This window comes from Wyeomyia smithii, chromosome 2, assembly GCF_029784165.1.
Source record: "Wyeomyia smithii strain HCP4-BCI-WySm-NY-G18 chromosome 2, ASM2978416v1, whole genome shotgun sequence".
NCBI lineage: Eukaryota > Metazoa > Arthropoda > Insecta > Diptera > Culicidae > Wyeomyia > Wyeomyia smithii.
The window spans coordinates 256,585,692-256,605,414 of NC_073695.1; positions in this window are offsets into that span (position 1 = coordinate 256,585,692).

Genomic DNA, 19,723 nt, shown 5'->3' on the forward strand with positions numbered 1-19,723 from the left:
TGACTCGTTCGTATGACACTATTTATGTTCAAATAAGTCGTGTAATCTTTGAGATAACAGAATTTCGTTGTTTTATTAACAATTCAATACATAACGGTTGCTTAGTTCGATTATAATCAAATGAAATGGGAACGTATAGAGCAGCCAAACTTTGAAACCACGTGTTCAATCATAATTCATCAGTTAACCCTTAACTAGCCCGTTCATCTGATAATAATATTGATCAAATCGGTTGTGTACTTTCTGAGATAATGAAGTTTCGTGATTTTCACAATTCGGTACATCACAGACGAAGTTACAATTCGATAACAGTAAAATTCAATAGGGTGTCATGAGTCAGCTGGACCTTTCATTTGACACTAATTTCGTGAAAATCGGTTCATCCATCTCTGAGAAAAGTGAATGAGTTTATGTATTCTTCGGAATATGTTTCTTTTCATAGCTAGATTTCACATTTCTAAACATAACAGGCAAAGTAATAGTCCGATTGCAAAAAAATCAATAGGGTCTTATGGGGTAACTAGACCTTTCATATAACACTGATTTTGTGAAAATTGGTCCAGCCATCTCTGAGAAACATGAGTGAAATTAAACAGTCTTCAGAAGACGTTTCTTTTCATAACTTTTGAACCACATATTCAATCAATATGAAATTCCAAAGTTAAGGGTTTTGAAGATAGCCCGTTCATTTGTTACCAATTTTATTGAAATCGGTTTTGTGGTTTCTGAGATATTGATGTTTCGTGACTTTTACATTTTTAAACATAGCCTCTAAAATAAAAATCCGATTACAATGAAATTTAATAGGGTCTTATGGGGCAACTAGGACTTTCATTTGCATATAATTTCATTAAAATCGGTTCAACCATCTCTGGGAAAAGTGAGTGAAAATAAAAATCTGCACATACACACACACACACACACACACACATACATACAGAAAATGCTCTGCTCGTCGAACTGAGTCGAGTGATATATGCCATTCGGCCCTTTGGAGCACTAACATATCTTCGGTTTTGCAAGTGATTGCTATACCTTTCTAGGAGAAAGGCAAAAAGTTAAAAAAAATAATTAGGAGTAAAATATTCGTGCTGAAGAAATAGCGAAATAAAAAAATGACTTTGAACTTCGTACACTTCAATCACGAGCAATACCGGGAACGTACGAATAGCACAATACCAAATTTAAATTTTGTTGAGGCCATATGTTTTGATCATAGCAGTTACAGTTTTAAATAGTCTTTGAATTTCGTTTCTAACTTTTGAACCACATATTTAATTGCTATGGAATTTCTTACTTGTAAGTTTGAGAGACAACCCGTTCAAATGACACTAGATATGTCCAAATAATTCGTGTGTACTTTCTGAGATAATGAAGTTTCCTGATTTTCATATTTTGATACATTACAGACAAAGTAACAGACTGATTACATTGAAATTCAATAGGGTGTTATGAGGCAGCTAGACCTTTCATTTGACACTAATTTCGAGGAAATCGGTTCAGCCATCAGTGAGAAAAGTGAGTGAGTTTAAGTAGTCTTCGGAATATGTTTCTTTTCAAAGCTGGATTTCTCATTTTTAAACATAACAGGCAAAGTAATAGTCCAATTGCAAAATAAATCAATAGGGTCTTATGGGGTAATTAGACCTTTCAAATGACACTGATTTTGTGGAAATCGGTTCAGCCATCTCTGAGAAACATGAGTGAGATTAAACACTCTCCAGAACACGTTTCCTTGAATAACTTCTGAATCACACGTTCAATCTTCATGAAACTCAAAAGTTAAGGATATTTTAGGTACCTTGTTCATTTAAATCCAATTTTGTTAAAATCGGTTGTGTAGTTTCTGAGATAATGATGTTTCGTGATTTTCACATTTTTAAACATAACCTCTAAACTAAAAATCCGATTGCAATGAAATTCAATAGGGTCTTATGGGGCAACTAGACCTCTCATTTGCAATTAATTTCATGAAGATCGGTCCAGCCATCTCTGAGAAAATCGAGTGAGATTGGGAGTGCGTTAAAACGAAGAGGGAGAGCATAAAACGAATGGCAGAAATGACACATGACATATGTGACAAACGAAAAACAATTTACACTTTCTCGTTACGTCTCGTCTCAATTTACGTCTTTTCTCGTAGACAAGAAATAAAAGAAATAAAACAAGTGTCTAATATGGTGTAAATGGTTACAGAAATGCCAAAAGAGAGCAACAACCAAGAATAAAATTCTAAGTTAAAATAATGCATAAGAAATTACAATAAATAACGCAAACTAACAAGACCGTGCAATAACGGGTACGAATGAGGACAAAAGCGACGATAGAAAGAGATAACAAGGAATAATAAAAACATTGAAAGTGACATACAAGACAGAAATATTGTGTATTATTAACGACTGGTATAGTTGTACGGATAGGATTAATCTGGCTTTCTCAGTCTTTTTAAAGATATTATACGACAATCTGTTTGAATTGCCCGACGTTTCGGCCGTTTTTGACGGCCTTTTTCAAGGAAAACTATATTTGATAGTGAAAATGTTTAGGGGCATAGTACAATACAATGTCATACAAAAGTCATTCACTTTAATCATGTCGTACTTGTCTGGATGGTTGTTTACCAACGGTAGGAAGTCCTGTAGTTTTGTCGTGTTGTCTAATGTTCGGCGACGATATATATTTTGGTTGGTTCTTCATCTGAAAATTGGTCACTTTGGTCACTGGAAAATCGGTCTTGCGCTTCATATAACGTTCGGTTCAAAATGGTGTTTAAGTTTGATTATTGCGGGAACAGTGGATGTTGTTTTTGAGTGTGTGTAAGATCCCAGCATAAGCGGTATTGATGCCATCAATATCCGTTCGATCGGCAATGTCCAAGCAACTGACAACTACCGCACACAATTGCAACAATACACCATTCACAAACACCTGAGGCTAAACCACTCCCCTCCCTCACTCACCAAAAACGGCCGAAACGTCGGGCAATTCAAACAGATTGTCGTATAATATCTTTATAAAGACTGAGAAAGCCAGATGAACCCTATCCATGACAGAAATGATAAATATTACAGAAAAGGCAAAAAAGATATGACACAATGAAAAGAGAAACTCAAAAAAGGCTAGAAAAAATACAAAAATGACAGATTGTTTCAAGTTCAAAGGAATAAAAATATAAATATATGATAAAAAAAAACAAAAAAAAAATAGCGAAAAATAAGAAATACGAAAAATTTACAAGATCTGAGAATGCTAGTGCAAAACTAGTACTCAAACTTGTCACTTGCGGTTACTCTCAAATGCAACAATACCAACAATGAAACAAACAACCTTATGTGATTCTACATCAACTAGGCGATCGTGGCTTTGCACACAACTCTTGTGCTTTTTTAAATTCAGATTGATAAACTTGAAAAAGTCTACTCCAACCCAATAACGTTTAATTTTGAAATATTTTGTTTTTTTGATGAACTTTAACCCAGTCTTTTTTTTTATTATTTTTCCTAATAGTGGTATGTTTTCTAGGTTTGTTTGTTTTTCTTGAAATTCTTACTAATGAACTCGGACAGGCACCAGCTTTTGAGCATTTCTTTTTTGTAAAGGTCTCCAGAACCCGAGTTTTGAAGCATTTTATTTTATATTATTCTATGTCACTTTTCTTCTATATTCCCAATTACCAACATGATGTTTTCTTCCTGTATGTTCTTTCTTTTTCGTTCAAGAGTGTTTTGCGACGCGTAGCCTTTAGTTCTAATCATTCTCAAGGGGGTCTCAATTTAGTTGGAAATGTTTTTTATTAATTTTTCCAGGCTTTATAGCGACAGAGAAAAATAAACTTTTGTATTCATTTAGAGATAAGTTTGGACATGTGCATGACGGATCGTACTGAATTGATTTGAGCTATTCATACAAAAATACATTATAAAAATGTATGAAATGTGCATTTTATTTCGTGACAGTTATTTAAAATAATGTTTTTTTAACGTGTTTCATAGTTTTTGCTGTAGAGAAGTATCGTTATTATGGGACTTACACCCTTTTGTTTTTGTTTTTTTTTTTGTTTGTTTTGTCGATTTTTTTCTCTTGCCAAGCTTAAAAAAATTACAAAAACCACCTATTTTTTAAACCCCTGCTGTTTCCGGTTCAAACCCTTTTGCTTCCGGTTCTAATGAAACTCTTAGTCTCGACTCGAGTGCTCCTGAACTAAAGTTTTGCAAACTGTACAACCAAGTAGAGCTTTGTAAATCACAGAAAAACCGGATCAACGACATCATTTCTTTATCCAAAAAATTACAGCAGGGTTGTGCGCAAGACACGACAGCAAGTTGAACATATAACAACTTAAGGATGCTTTTTGTAATTCTTGCAATCGAGATAAGCTATACTGAAAAGTTTCAAAATTTAAAATCTTTTCTTATATTTACTTATATTCAATAGTATTTGACCATGTTTTCCAAAAATCAAAAAAGTTCGGATTTGGAAAGAAAATGGCAATACCCACATACTTTGGTACATAATTGTTCATTAGGCTATTTTCCACAAACTGAAAGATACCATCTTTAAGTTCAAAATATCATCATTCCTTGACCCAGCTCTGGAAATACTTATTTTAAGTGATATTCGGTCGTTCCGCTTACAGACGATGTTATGAACAGATACGCAAAGAGTGAGGTCGAAACCTCCAAGTGAACCGTCAAATCGAGGCTCCAAGTGTGCAAAGTAAACAAACTCAGGAGTGTTACTTTTCGTACAGAATGTGTAATATAATTGTTGTGTAGTAAAATTGTTGTGAACCACGTGCAATTATGGTTTGAACGGAAAATGTGTTTGTTATGCTTGTATTATGAGTGATGCATTGATAATTTAAAAAATGTATAAACAAGCTTTGAAACTTAGTTATATATCCTTACAAAGTTTCGGAATTTCATCACACTTTCTAGTGCGTATGAAAAGTCATGCGAAATTAAATGTGGTTGCCAGAATTGTTGGGAATAGAATATTAGCAAAGGGTTGCCATATTTACTACTTTTTTTTGCGTATCTCTTTATAACACAGTCTCTAGTTCCGCTCTGCCCCAATTGGTCGAAATTTACGTTTGACAAGGCTTGACATTTTGCAATAGTACAAAACAGCATCCCAAAATTACAAACAATTACTATTTGAGCGGACGCGTAGTTAATATTCCACTGCATCACTGCAAAACCGGGGAAAATTCGTTGAAAACTTCCCGAGTTTTATGTATCTTAAATTGGACAAATTTTTTTTGCATGTTCCGATTGATAGATTGATATTTTACACCCTTACAGAAAACCTAAAAAATCGCTTTCATCTGTGTTTTTGATATCTCACATCACCGTATGTACGTTTTGAAGTTATGTCTTTCACATCAAACACAGCTTAGCATAATAAGACATACAAAACGTTGCAACTGGCATAACCGACATGTGCACAGAGGACTAAGTCCCTCAAAGTATTGCCAAACATCTGAAGAGTATCATTTCTCAAAATCTCATATTTTTTCACATCTGGAGACAGCAAGCGAGTACCAGAAAAGCGATTAAGAGCTCAACATTTCACGACACCGTTCCATCTGAAAAGCCGCTTAATTTTCCATTTGTCACAGAATTTATCCAAGGCGAGCAGCCAAGCGGAGCAAAAGTAAAATGGAATAAAAAACGGCCCCGTCCCTGTCCCAGTGGCTGCTGCTGCTGCTGCTGCCGAGTGAGCCAAAACTGAGCGAATTTAGGCGTACAGCTTAGCTTATCACTATTTGGAAATGATTTCTTCCCTCCGTTCGCGGAATGAATTATGAGACCTGACATGACAACTGACAGAGCCATCGCTTTGGTTTGATGAGTCCAGCAATCGGTTCCGACTTCGCTCCGATAGGGTATCCTTCCCCGAGTGGGTGCTTTTGGCTTCCTTCCGGTAGCCTATTAGTCACCCTAATACTCGGCAGACGAACTTAGCCGCATTGGAGCATTTCTTAATAAAAAAGAACTAGACAAAGAATCTTTAATTATTGGGAAGAAAAATGGTCTTAGTGGCTCGGAGGGTCTCTGTGGTGTAGCAAAATAGATTGCCCGACAAGCGGAAAGCGTCTTTGCTCCGTTTCATTAGTGTGTCTGTTGAGATTTTTGACAGCAGATCTTTGGGGGACGGAATTTCTCCGGATAATGACCGCATCTCCGCCGTCCTTTTGCCAACTGATAGCGATTTTAATAAGGCCGAAACAGAAATGTCAACGGGTAGGTATTAATCAACATGTCCGTCTAATGTTTTACTCGGCCTGTTGTCTACAAAGTAGCAAAGGTGGTTGCTTTTGTGTGCAGTTCTGTGAGGGAGTGCCCTTTTTCACTCGGCTCTATTATATGATGGATCTAAAGTGGTGACCCATCAGGATGGAAGGGGGGTTAGCTGGTAATTTTTCAAATTCGTTAATGACACGAAACGAATTAATAATTTAATGTGGCCATTGTCAATCGTGCTGCTCTAGCAAGCCAGAGTCCTGATGACACAGCACAATCCCGATCAGATTGTGTTCCTGGTGCTGTGTCTGTGTGTGGTTTACGAAGCTATTTCTTCGAGTGCACATGGCCACCGCCCTAATTTGTTGCCCGGGACTATTTATGACGGTCGAGCCAACCTACATTTGTGCGGCGTTCACAGAATATTGGGTTTGGCACGATTTACCAGGCCCTATTGTCCTTGCCTGTGTCCATCCAACCAAGGAAAATGACGAAAAGAAAGAAAAAAAATCTTCTCCGGAATAAAACAACGCAAGTGATTACACGCTGTACGCTATGAAATTGCCAGACACGAACTAGAGAAAAAAAACAAGTCAGCTAATGTGATGACGGCGAAAGCATAAACTTTGAGTTCCCTAATCGGATTTTGGTCAAACTAGATGTGCAGCGATGCAAGAACACTCCGATTAAAGTATTATTATTCTGATTACTTCATTGCATTAGACTATTAAGCGGATATTAAAATTATTGGCACAGTATTTAGAACTAGAGTAGAGTTTCTCTTAAGTGAATTGATGTGATCAAATTATTGTGAAGAGATGATTGCTTAAGCACATTATTCCACTTAGGTGCAAGTCTTTGAAAAGGCATTAAATAATTCGAAAAATGACTGTGTCATCAACAACAAAAGCTCGTAAATCACAATCCTCAGTGTTCATGGTAGGTGTCAGTATTCTGAACTCGATAGCCAAACGAGTACCGTACATTGTCAACGCCTTCCGACTTGGCCAGGATCACATCCTACCAGCTCAAGTATCACGTTTGGCATTAAAATGATTTCAGCCCGTTTGGCGGTTCCATTAAGTCGATTTTACGACATTAGAGAGCCGCTCAACGACGACGGCACGCCTCTGGACGGGGGTGTTGCTGCATTATACTGTCGACACCGCTGCAACTGTCGTATTGTTATTAATACATTTTATGCTAATTGGGCGTAATCGTACGGCTAGAGGAGAACAATCAATTGGCCAACAGAAGCGGACCATTTGAAGGTGCCTGCTTAGAAGCGAAGCTGTATGTTGAATAATAATCAGTACGTTATTGTGAATTTACCTGTATCCTCCGAGCTTGGTCTATTTCAAATTAAAGACGGATCGGTTGCCGAAACAAATATACGAGAAACGTAACGTACGCAACATGAATCTTCGTATGAATACCAACAACTCAACAATGATCGGTTTGGCCATGTTCTTTTGACGGATGATTCTTCTCAGATATCGCCAACGTAGGCACCTATCGAGGTGCAAATATTGACTTAAACCATAATCTAGTGGCAATGTTTATGCGCTCAAGACTATATATCAGACACGACGCAACCAAGCCTCAAAGGGGTTAATGTCGAACAGATAGGTACAGAACTCCCAAACTGCTCAAGACTACGCGCAATGACTGAACGTGACTATGAATCTGAGACGAAAGAAGCGCCAACAGGAGGATCGTGATAACCAAGAACTTGACTGTTCCATGCCAATGATACACTGTCACCGTTAACCAAGAGATTTGTGGGATGATACACTGTCACCGTTAACCAAGAGATTTGTGGGATAGTAGCAGACGGGCTTTTCGGAGCCTATGCTACCACGGATCAAATCTTTCTACCCCGACAAACTCTACATAAATACTGTGTATATCAGTGCTGATAAAAGTCATTTTTCCCAGCAAAATTCTTCGAAAATTACAGCCATTCATTTTCAATTGTCACTTCCAATGATCGCAGCACTCTTTCAGATCACTAGATTTTCGTCCTAGTAACGTGCTGTTATACTCAGAAGAAATAGATCGCGCGCATCGTTCACGGTTACGGAATAAAATTTGATGACAAATCCAACCAAATGATCTTCACTTCAAAGCGAAAAAGAAAAACAAACAGTCCACTCAACCAAAATGAACCTCACCGAAACACTTTTTCACTGACACTGACCGACGCCTTGGCAATCTTCGTTAACTGATAAACTGATTTTGTTGTCTTGCTTCCATCGCATGAAATATAATGAGGTGTTTTGACAGTTCACTTCCATGCAAAAAGCGGGAAGGGAGAACTCTGAAAGGATTGTAAAAAAATAACGTTTATGGATGCTTTTTTCCACTTCCACTCAAGAGTGTCAACAAATATCAACCCTGGTGTATATAACGTGAATATGAGGCAGCGTACGATATAGTAAGTCGTACGTATAGGATTAAGAAAAGGTAATGACATTCGTGCTTACAGTTTAATCTCTTCCTCAAAGGTTTGAAGTGAAGAGCGGACATCGATACGAGAGGAACTGATGACTTCATAGCATCATAGTACGGAATTTCAAGTCCATATAGGTTACTTACACCAAACTAAAAAGGGTCACACTGCCTTTAAAAGTGTAGAGTCAATCCTGCATCGGCTCGTAAAAAAAACTATTTCAGTGGTGTAATTGGGACTACGGAATCACGTGTGATAGTGGAAGTGAACACTAAAAAGATTCTGCTAAAGAAAAGTATAGTGCACATGCGGGAGGTAGTTTAAAAGTAATCTTTTTGTCACTTCCAAAATTGTATATCATGCATAAAAAGGAACAATCGACAGGAACGTCATTTGCTTCCCACATTAAGGCTTGCATGAAAGCTTGTGTGCAGGTTCGAGTGGACAGACAGTGCTGCTGTTTCCACCGTACATGGAGCAAATGCATTGCAAATAAATGTTTTTTTTACTCTTATTTTTGACGTGGGACTACGTCTTTGTTTTCAATACTGGTGTGCATTCTGTAAAATTGGGAATGAAACTGGCAAATGTTGCGTCAGATTTTAAACGATAATAACAGCATAATCACATGATGGATAACAATAACCAATATGTTGTTGGATAAATAAAATGTTGAACAATTTTGTAATATGCTAGTTATTTTTTTTTTTTCATTGCAAAGCGGTAAAAAAGATAAAAAGTGTCAAGGACAAATTTACGCGAACAATAAACCAATCACATGCGAGCATTCCTAGCACAGACGACATGAATAGATATTATTTGTATCAATTTAAAAAAAAATGACAGAGACTCCCCGTTCCAATAGGTCAATTTATGTTTGCTTCCATGAACCTAGACTAATTTTGATGTCTCGAAGGTAAAGGTTTTTCGAAAAGTTTGAAACAACCCCTTTTCTTGAACAATTTTTAAACCTGCTATTAAAGCGTAATAGAAACTGATGTCTTGAAAGAAAACATGCTGGTAAAAGAAGCAGTACCGTAGAGTGTATGTGGAGCAGAGCGCCGCTAGTTTGTCGTCGTCTATCATTGCAGCGGGCACGAGTTTTATTCGCGTGCAATCAAATCTGCAATGCTGCTACTGATGGTGATTGAAAGTTCATCTCATTAAGGTGAATGAGTTTTTTCGAGTGTAATTAAATATATTTCGGAAAAAATTAAGAGGAGGCTGAGAATTAAAATACGTAAATCGCTGAACAAACGAATTTATTGTGTCTGTAATTACAGCAATTACAGTGTTTAATCCCACGTCACAATGTCAATACAACCCTTGGGCTGTATACCTTGTATGTAATATTTAATTTATCATTAATATTTTTAGTTTAATTTTCACCGGCTCTCAGTTGGTTAAAGAAAAATATTACCCTCTAGTGCCCAATGCCGCCATTTGGCGGGCTTCAGTCGAAGTTTCGAAAAGCTTTAATAAATACTTAAAAAGTGTTTATGATGGTTTATAATGATTTTATCGAAGTCCGTTTAGAAATTAATTTGGGCACTAGAGGGTTAGTCAATATTTGCTGTTTTACAACAGCTTCAACGCTGCAAGAAACTTTTCTGGTTGCTGCTTGCTGATGATTTCTCAAAGTAATCAGTTTTTGCATATATAGGCTCCACTGACGGGTGCGAGTTATTACCAACTATTATTTGAATCCTGCAGTAAGAGTTTCATTCACTTCCCTGCAATAATGTGTACTGTTTGGAATAGCAAGCACCCATAAAAATTTTACTCGCAGTGATGAGTTTATATAAAAAACAATAAAAAATGGGCAAATGCTTAAAAACTATGAGGTAGCGAAATGATTCGATTACAAGAACTAGGAATAGTTTATTTCGTGAAATTTTTTTTCACAATCTTCGAAAGAAATGTAAAAAATTACAATCATGTTATTCACGCTTTGACTTTATCAGTGTCAATGTTAGAAGAGGTAACTAACCCTATATATTGTGTTTTTTTTTCCGGAAGTAATTACAGCCACCGTTTTTTTGTTTTTTGTTAAAAAAAAAACAAATGATGAATGAAATGAATTTTCATAAAATAGTGCACAAAAGGTGACAAATTCAAAATCATTATAAAAAAAAACTTTAAAACTGACTTTTTTTGAGTCGTATTGAACTGATCTGTTGTTTTCTTCCGGTTTGTCTCAGTCTTTTACAGAAAACCGGCAAATGGCGGAATAACGTTCCAGTCAATTAATCAAAATTCTTACACGAAATCCTGAGCAAATATTTACTATGGTGTTAAGATAGCATATCGTCGGTTTCGTGCAACACTGGCACAACTCAAAAATCATAGTTTCCAGAAAAACGCGATTGATAGTTAGCGTCGAAAATTTAGTTTTCAATTTTCAAAAAAACTTAAAAGTTTAAGATTTCCAATCCTCATTCAACGTTTTTGAGTCTATTATGCATGATTTTTATTGTATTACAAGAAGTGCCTGCTCATAACTGTTGATTTTTTTTTGAGTTTTGAAACGGGGTTTCGAGGGAGAAAAAATTACAGTATTTGGCATCGTTTGTCATCAAGAATTCAAAAATACAAAATTTTGAGTTGCAAGTTGCACGAAACCGAAGATATATATTATCCCTAAGAAATATTTTGGCCAAAAAGGCCACAAATTTTTTATTCCCCGTTCCCGGGAATTCCCGGGAAATTAAATTTTTTATTCCCGTTTCCCGAAAAATCAATTCTCGGGAATATTGCAAACCCTAGTATGAACACACATCGAAAAATCACGAAAAATTGAATAAAGCTTGATATAACTTCCAAAACCCAGAATATTAAAATAAGAAATTAGTCCTAAATTAGTTAGAAAGTTGTTACGTATCTGGATGGAAGACAGAAAAATGAAAACTAGTTTAGTTCAAAATAGCTGAAAAATGCTTCTAGAATATAGAAATTGAAAATTCAGTATAAGCTGGCCAAGAACGCATTTGAAGGCAACATGACACCAAAAACATTGGGCAATTTCAAATCTAGCTTAGAATGGATTAAAAATGATCTAGACTATAAAGAATACCGACAAATAATTAACCAAATTTATCGAAAAAACTAGAATTAATGCACCTAGCGGTGAAACTTATCTTCGTTATACCATTACGTGACACATTGCTCCACTATTGCTAAGAAGGTACGCGTTACTAAATTATCAACATTTATTATAAATTTGCTAAATTGTATCATTTACACAGTGCAACAATTTTTTTTGCCTTAGCTTCTATGAAACTTCTTGCACTAAAAATCAACGAAAATTTGTCGATCTGAAAGGTTTAGCATGTTAGTTATTTTATTGTTGTTGCAATTGAGCGCAATTTATATAGATTCAAACACGTTTTGTATATGAAAACAAAGAGAATTCAGAACTCGGCTTTGATTCAAATTCCAAACACCTCAATGTAATCGCTAAGAGATAGATAGGCAAACTGTCTGAATACTGTTGCTTTTTTCAACGCCTGCTGATTCCTCGGAAGTGGCCCTACAGTAAAGAGCTATATATCACCGGGTAAAGGACATTCCATTGGTATATAATAGGTAATCATTCTTTTTATTACACTAGCTATTATAATACGATTTTTAGTGTAAAGTGTTCCAAGTTTGAATCAAAACAGTATTTTGACGCAAAAACAAATTTCTCCAAGTTTGAACACATTTCACCTTAAGGGGCAACAGTGGCGCCATTTTTAATTTTTCAGAAATCGCAAATTTTCGATGTTTTTTCGACGTGAACCCCCCCCCCTCTCCCCTCCGCAAAAAGGGGTGAACAAATTTTTAATGTAACTTTGAGTGTCTCTAACACTCTCGATATTACATTAAACAGATTTTAAATAGGTTAATCTAACGTCGAAATAGACCTATTTCAGTATTGTAAGGGAATTGGGGCAAAATCGCAGAATTGATTTAAATTGAATTGAATTGATTGCTGGATAGTTTTGGCATGATTTAAGCTAATAAAAAAATAACAGGAAATTTTTTTTTATGGATATTACCCCTTTGAATATGAGACAGATTCTAACTACCACTTTTAGATATTAGCGTATTACCATTGATGCAAATAAATACTCGTTATCATGTTGCTTTGTGAAATATACTAAAACCATGCCAAAACCGTTTTCGTAGAATCACCGTTTTGAGCTCATTTTTTGACCGATTTAAGATCTGTTTTTTTTTAAGATAGGCAAGAAAATGCTAATATATGGACGAAACTTAAAATTTTGATATTTGGCTTTTAAACAAAATGGCGTCTAAAAAACATCGAAAATTTGCGATTTCTCGAAAATTCAAAATGGCGCCACTGTTGCCCCTTAAGGTGAAATGTGTTCAAACTCGGGGAAATTCGTTTTTGCGTCAAAATGCATGAAAATATCATACAAAGAATCCAAGGCAGAAGAAAAAGTAAATTTTTGCTGCACTGTGTTTTCGGTTGAATTGCTAAATAAATTTTGCAATTAAAATTTTAAATTCTCTTATCAGATATCTCTGAGGAATAGATTATTGTTTTTATTTTTTTAATGAAAATGAGTGACAATGATCTTTTATTTCTTATGATGAAAACTACCAATGCAGACATTTGCTAAGATATGAAATATTTCAAATGACATCAATACGGTTCATTTCATTAGTTGGGGCGTAATAGTGAAACACATTGAAAGATAGAGAGAGAATGAAAATAACATAACATAGAGTTGGTAAAAGAGAAAGAAAGAGATAGAGAAAGAAAAAAGAGAGAAAAATGTAAAAGAGAAGATGAAAGGAGACAGATAAAAGGGTAAACGAAAGAAAGAAAAAGACAATGGTATCAAAATAAAGTATAAAAAAAAAGGAAAATAGAGAGAAATAGAAAGTTAAATGATCCATGTGACAATGGTGCGTATGCGGTGCGGTTTTTATTTAAAGCATTTTATATCTTTAATGAAAAAAAAAGAAGAAATTAAGGGAAAGATTCAGAGTAAAAGGCAGATAAAAGCAGTATGAGAGAGATACAAAGAAAGAGAACTGATAGAAAGTACAAGGCAGAAGTAGAAAAGGAAAGAGAGAGACAGAGAGAGAGAGCTGCAGATGTGGTGCGGTTTTTATTTAAAACATTTTATAATTATAATAAAAAAAGCATAAAAAAAGAAAACAAAATTAAGAGAAAGATCCAAAGTAAAAGGCAGATAAAGGCAGAAAAAACTGATTGAAAGAACAAGAAAGAAGTGGAAAAGGAAAAAGAGAGAAAGAGAGCGAGAAAGAAAGAGAGTGAGAGATAGAGAGTAAGAAATGCAGATAGTGAGAGAGAGGAGAGAGAGATATTACCATTCGAAAATCCGAAATACCCATAATGGGTCACTTTCGGCTGTACTTCTTAATACATTAACGTGCCAAGCTTGGCTGCATTGTATGTTGTATGAAGGCCGTCCCTCTCAGAGGAAGAAGGGGTCTCAAACTATCATAAGAACCTTCCCGGCCCCAGAAACCGGGAATTGATAATCTACCGCCATTGTTCCTGAAAGAGTGCGCTGATTCTCTGAAATTTCCGTTAGAAATTATTTTCAACAACTCACTACGTCAGAGTACATTTCCCAGTTTACGGAAAACCGCTTCAATTTGCCCGATTTACAAAGCTAGCAGTAGAGAATTATCGTGGTATTTCAATTTTGTGCTGCCTGGCGAAAGTCTTTGAAGGATTAGTCTAGGACGTACTCTACGCTGCTCCTCTACCATTGATATCAGAGTCTCAACACGGATTTGTGAAGAAACGGTCAACAACTACGAATCTCATGACGTTTAGCAGTTTCCTTTAAAATGAAATCGTAGAACAGACAACAGATCGTAACCATATATTTCGACTTCGCAAAGGCGTTTGACAAAGTGCCACATAATATTGCTATAGCTACCCGATCAGAAAGACAAAAAATGTAACAGAGGCTGTTAGTTTGTTACTTGAAAATCCTTTCAGATTGTGTATTAATTTTGATCCCGTTAGGTGGTAAAATAACAGAAATCATAACAAAAAATATTCGACTAATATCAAACCCTTATCTAACTTTGTTACTAACGTATCTGCTTTCTAACAAAACTAGATAGCACATAGAACAGTATAATAACAACCATTGTTATAAACAACAGGTTTTGATAGCGACGAAAAAATTGTTAGATTTGTTTCAGAACTACTCCATTTCATGATTTGTTATTATAACTCATTCAGATTCAATTTTGTTATCATAAGCAAATGGGAAAATACAGAATCGTATCAAAATATGTTATTTGTATCTCCCGGTGATAGAATTTTGTAATTTTTTAGTTAGGGGCCATCCACATACCACGTGGATAGCCCTGGGGGGGGGGGCTGACTAATGTCCACGGTCCATTTTATTTAGAATTTATATGGGCAGTTGTTCACGGAGGGGGAGGGGCGGTCAAAATCGTTAAAAATCTGTCCACGTGGTATGTGGATGGCCCCTTATGCTATTCTGATCGGGTAAACTCATTTACTTGGGTTTTCCATGCTGGATTACGGATTGGCTGCGCTCCTATTTGACAGAGCGAAATGCTTTCGTCAACGTCAACGGCTCGCATTCTCGCATCTTCTCTGTCGCATCTGGCGTTCCACAAGGTAGTGTCCTAGGTCCGCTCATATTTCTATTGTTCATCAACGATCAGTGCTTTCGTTTGAAATGTGACAAATTGCTGTACGCTGACGATTTAAAAATTTATCGCATTGTGAAGACTCACCTCGATTGTTATGTACTACAGACGGATATTAATGAGCTACAACGTTGGTGCCTCGAAAACGGGATGGAATCAAACATCGAGAAATGTAAATCCGTAACATTTTCCCGCCGGCAATCTAGAATCGAGTTCGATTACTCTATTGGAGTAAAGACCTTACAACGCGTTGCTTCTATCCGAGATCTTGGAGTCGTCGTTGATAGTAAACTCAAGTTTGACGAGCACACCTCTATCACAACCGCTAAAGCGTTCGCAACACTAGGATTTATTCGACGTACCACCAAAGACTTCAACGACATTTATGCTCTCAAGGCGCTGTTTTGCTCGCTGGTTCGGAGCATTTTGGAATATGCGGTATGCGTGTGGTCGCCAGTTCATACAACGCAAATTATTCGACTAGAGAGAGTCCGGCGTTGCTTTATTCGATTTGCCCTTCGCCACTTGTCTTGGCCAGAGCCAGCTAACCTGCCCAGTTTCAAATGCCGCTGTAAACTTATCGCCTTGGAGACGCTTAATGCCAGACGTACTAGTTTGCAGAGGATTTTTGCATTTGATCTGATTCAAGGGAATCACTGTCAACTTCATTACAGTCATACCCCGATATAAGGCAACTTCGATATAACGTAACTCGATATAACGTAACTTTTACCTCGATATAACGTAACTTTGAAAATGTATTGAAATTGAAAATAAATGATACTGCAACTGTTTTCGGGGTATGAATTGCTTCAAAAAAATTTTTGCAGTAAGTTTTAAAATTAATGAAACTAATGTGAAAATTGTCCTAAATGAGCATAAGAAAGGTTTAAAAATACTAATACGTGATGGAAAATAGGTTTTCACGCATCCTTCAGTAACAATTCACAGTCTTGCATCAATTAGAAAAAAAAATTTTTTTTGCTTGTTGAAATTTTCTCTAAATGGGCATAAGAGAGGTTAAAAAATACTGATAGGTGATGGGAAATAGGTTTTCGCACATCTTTGAGTAACCGTCAACAGTCTTGCATCAATTAAAAAAAAAAATTTCTTGCTTGTTGAAAATTGTCCTAAATGGGCATAAGAATGGTTTAAAAATACTGACAGGTGATAAGAAATAGGTTTTCACGCAAGATTGAGTAACCTGTGTAACAATTGAAAAAAAAAATTTTTGCTTCTGAAAATATTTCTAAATGTGAAAAAAGGTTTAAAAATACTGATAGGTGGGAGAGGGCAAATGGGTTTTCGCGCATATTTGAGTAACCATTAACATTTTTGCATAAATTAAAAAAAAATTTTTTTTTGCTTCGATATAACGTAACTCGATATAACGTAACGAAAATAAAAATAAAGTTGCCTTATATCGAGGTATGACTGTATTATGTAATATGACGTTTTATGTTCCTACTCGACGATTGCGTGAGCGTGACTTATTGTTTATTAGACGTCATTGAACTTCCTATGGTTTTAATAATCCTCTGGACAGATGTCTTCGTTCGTTTAACAGTGTCACTAGTATATTCTATTTTAATATTTCTAAATGTATGTTTAAAAATAGAATTAAGGCCTTAGAATAATCTACAGTTTATGGAACCTTTGTTATAACAAGTTCGAGACACTGACAAATATATAAATCCAAAAACAAAATATAAAATGATCTTAAATTTGGTTTGAATTATTAAAGTTACTCCAAATGAGAGAAAAGACAAAGTTTGGTTCCAAATCTAGCTCACATGTTAGTTGAAAGTACCTCAAAAAGTCGAAATAAAGTTCATAAAAATTATTTTAAATTACCCCAAAAAAAAACTTAAGAGTACCTCTGCTGGCGAGAGAGTACAGAAAAGAAATATATCTGTTGAAACTCTAGACCATTCCAAAAAAATGAAGAGGCCACACAGAAATGACAACCACTCTAAAACCGGGATATCTATGATTTTTATGTTTTAGACCAATATTTTTTTTATTTTGAAAAATTGTTGTGTCAACGTAAACATTAATACTACCGCTTCCCGTGAACATACGCGTAGACATCTTCTGCCCCCCCGGCATGCAATGTGGACGGCTCCATGATGGCCGGAACTGGTAAAACAAAATTATTAAAAATTTTACGTGGAATCTGATTTTTCGATTGCTGTTCACTGGAAAATATTTTCAAAGCAAATTTGACAAATTTGAATCGAGATGCACGTCACAAGTTGAAAGGTCAATTGAATTTATTAAAATGATCTGATGTCATGATTACTGTAGCCAAGAACATACTGTTCGAAAGACTATTTGCTTTTGTCGGTAATTTATCTCTACCTTAGCTCGGATAAACGGTTATATATACATTCATACATGAAAACCTTTAATGTGTGCGAGAAAGTAGACACCGATCGAATTGTTTATATTTCCTCAGTTGCCCTTTTGACAAGAAACAACTTGCGAGTTGTCTTTCGACCAATTTGCCCATACATTATTCCATCTGTGCCGCCCGGTAAACTACGTTTCGACATCAGCATTATTCGCATGGGTGGCATAGTAAAACCCCGATGTTCCCCTCTTTTATTTGCTTCATATTTTCCCGGTTCAAATCGAATAGCGCCAACCAACGCCCCGTTTCTGCAAATCCGAAGGGCGCCGCTGATGATCGATAGGGCTTTGTCTTGTGACGTGATTCATACAATTTAAAGTACATTCGCTAGGCAGGTCAGGCCGTTTCCCAAATGCGTTTGTTCGAGCAGCACGAGCAAAATTAATGTTGATTGATTGTCTGAATTCTGCGTGGTGACAAAAATAACTACCCGATATTTATTGCCTTCCGCAGTCGGTCGAGCTGTGTTTTAGACGCTACGTAACTCCAGTGTTCTCGATGTGTCATGCTTTTCTGAAAACAAACCGGTAGATATAAAATCATCCCAAGGGACACACCATCGAGGCGCAGGATTATGGTCTACCCAGAGTAGTAGATGGCTTTGTATACGGCAATTGGCAATCCGATTCCGTAGCATCGATGAGGTTAGTACCTACCTACGACTGACAGTCCCGTGTAGATCTGCGACGCCCGCGAGGTAAGCGACATTTGATAGACAATAAATTACTGCTTCGTTATGACCTGGGCAATAATTTACTTCCAATTACATGGTTACATATTGCGAAATTGTTCTGCCAATCGACTCGTGCGACTGGGTTGAATTTTTTTAGGTAATCGTTACATAACGTCCTGTTTTCATTTTCCCATGTGGAAGAATCGATTTTATCGAATTTTAAAAAAATGATAATAATATCCTCTAGTGCCAAATTGATTCCACTGCTATTAATTATTTATGGCTTTACAATGTGTTGAAGTTTGGCCGGGTCGCCAGGGATGAGCGATGACGAAAACACAATTTTCTATACCTCCCTATTTTTACCTGTTCTTTTGTAAAGTTTTCGCCCAAAGTGTGCCAGAATAGCGCCAAGAAGTGAAACTTTCTCACGTGCCTTAGCACAGGATAAGCCATGTATAATGATAGGCACACGAAAAGAACACCTGCTTGAGTCCCATTATCCCAAAACTACAGCAGAGGACGATGATATTTATACCTGAGAGGGGAACAAGCCCAGTGTAGACTGAATAGAAAAATATCTCTAGAAGCATGGGAATCTACAGCGACCGGTGCGAGTCAAAGTGGAAGTGGACCTTTAAATAAAAATAAGAGTGACAAAGCAAATCATTTTTATAGATCACGGTCGGTGGCATGTTTGCTTCATATTTTGCCGTCAAATCAGAGCGGATTATTCCTGTGCAATGCAGTAAACTTGACCTTAAAATTTGTATTCGAAATTAATAATTACATTAGGAAAGCATTTATCAATTCACCTAGCAACACCGATCCATTCGGCCCATTAGGCCGCATTTTTCACAGCGAATGCTTTACCTTTCTACAATAAAAACAAAAACTCCGGCAAACGAACGAGAAAACCCATCACAATCGTTCTTTCGGGATAAAAATAATGCCCTGATCCCAACAGTTCCAACGGAAATCAAATTTCCCCTCCCTGGGGCGAGCTGGAAGTGAAAAAAAGAGCACGAAGTTTGTAAAGTACCAAAAAATGCAAATTAAGTAATTGGCTATCTTTTCCCCGTGAAGGAAGAAGAAATGGAAGAATTGTTGGATGAAAAATTGTAATTAATTAATTCTTTGCACTTCCCCGAAGAAAACGTCCTTTTTCTGCTGTTGTCTGCCTGGCTGCTTGGCAAATAAGTCCATAAAGAATCGAGTTCAGCACTGCAGGAGATTGGGCGCAAATAACTTTAAATTAGAAT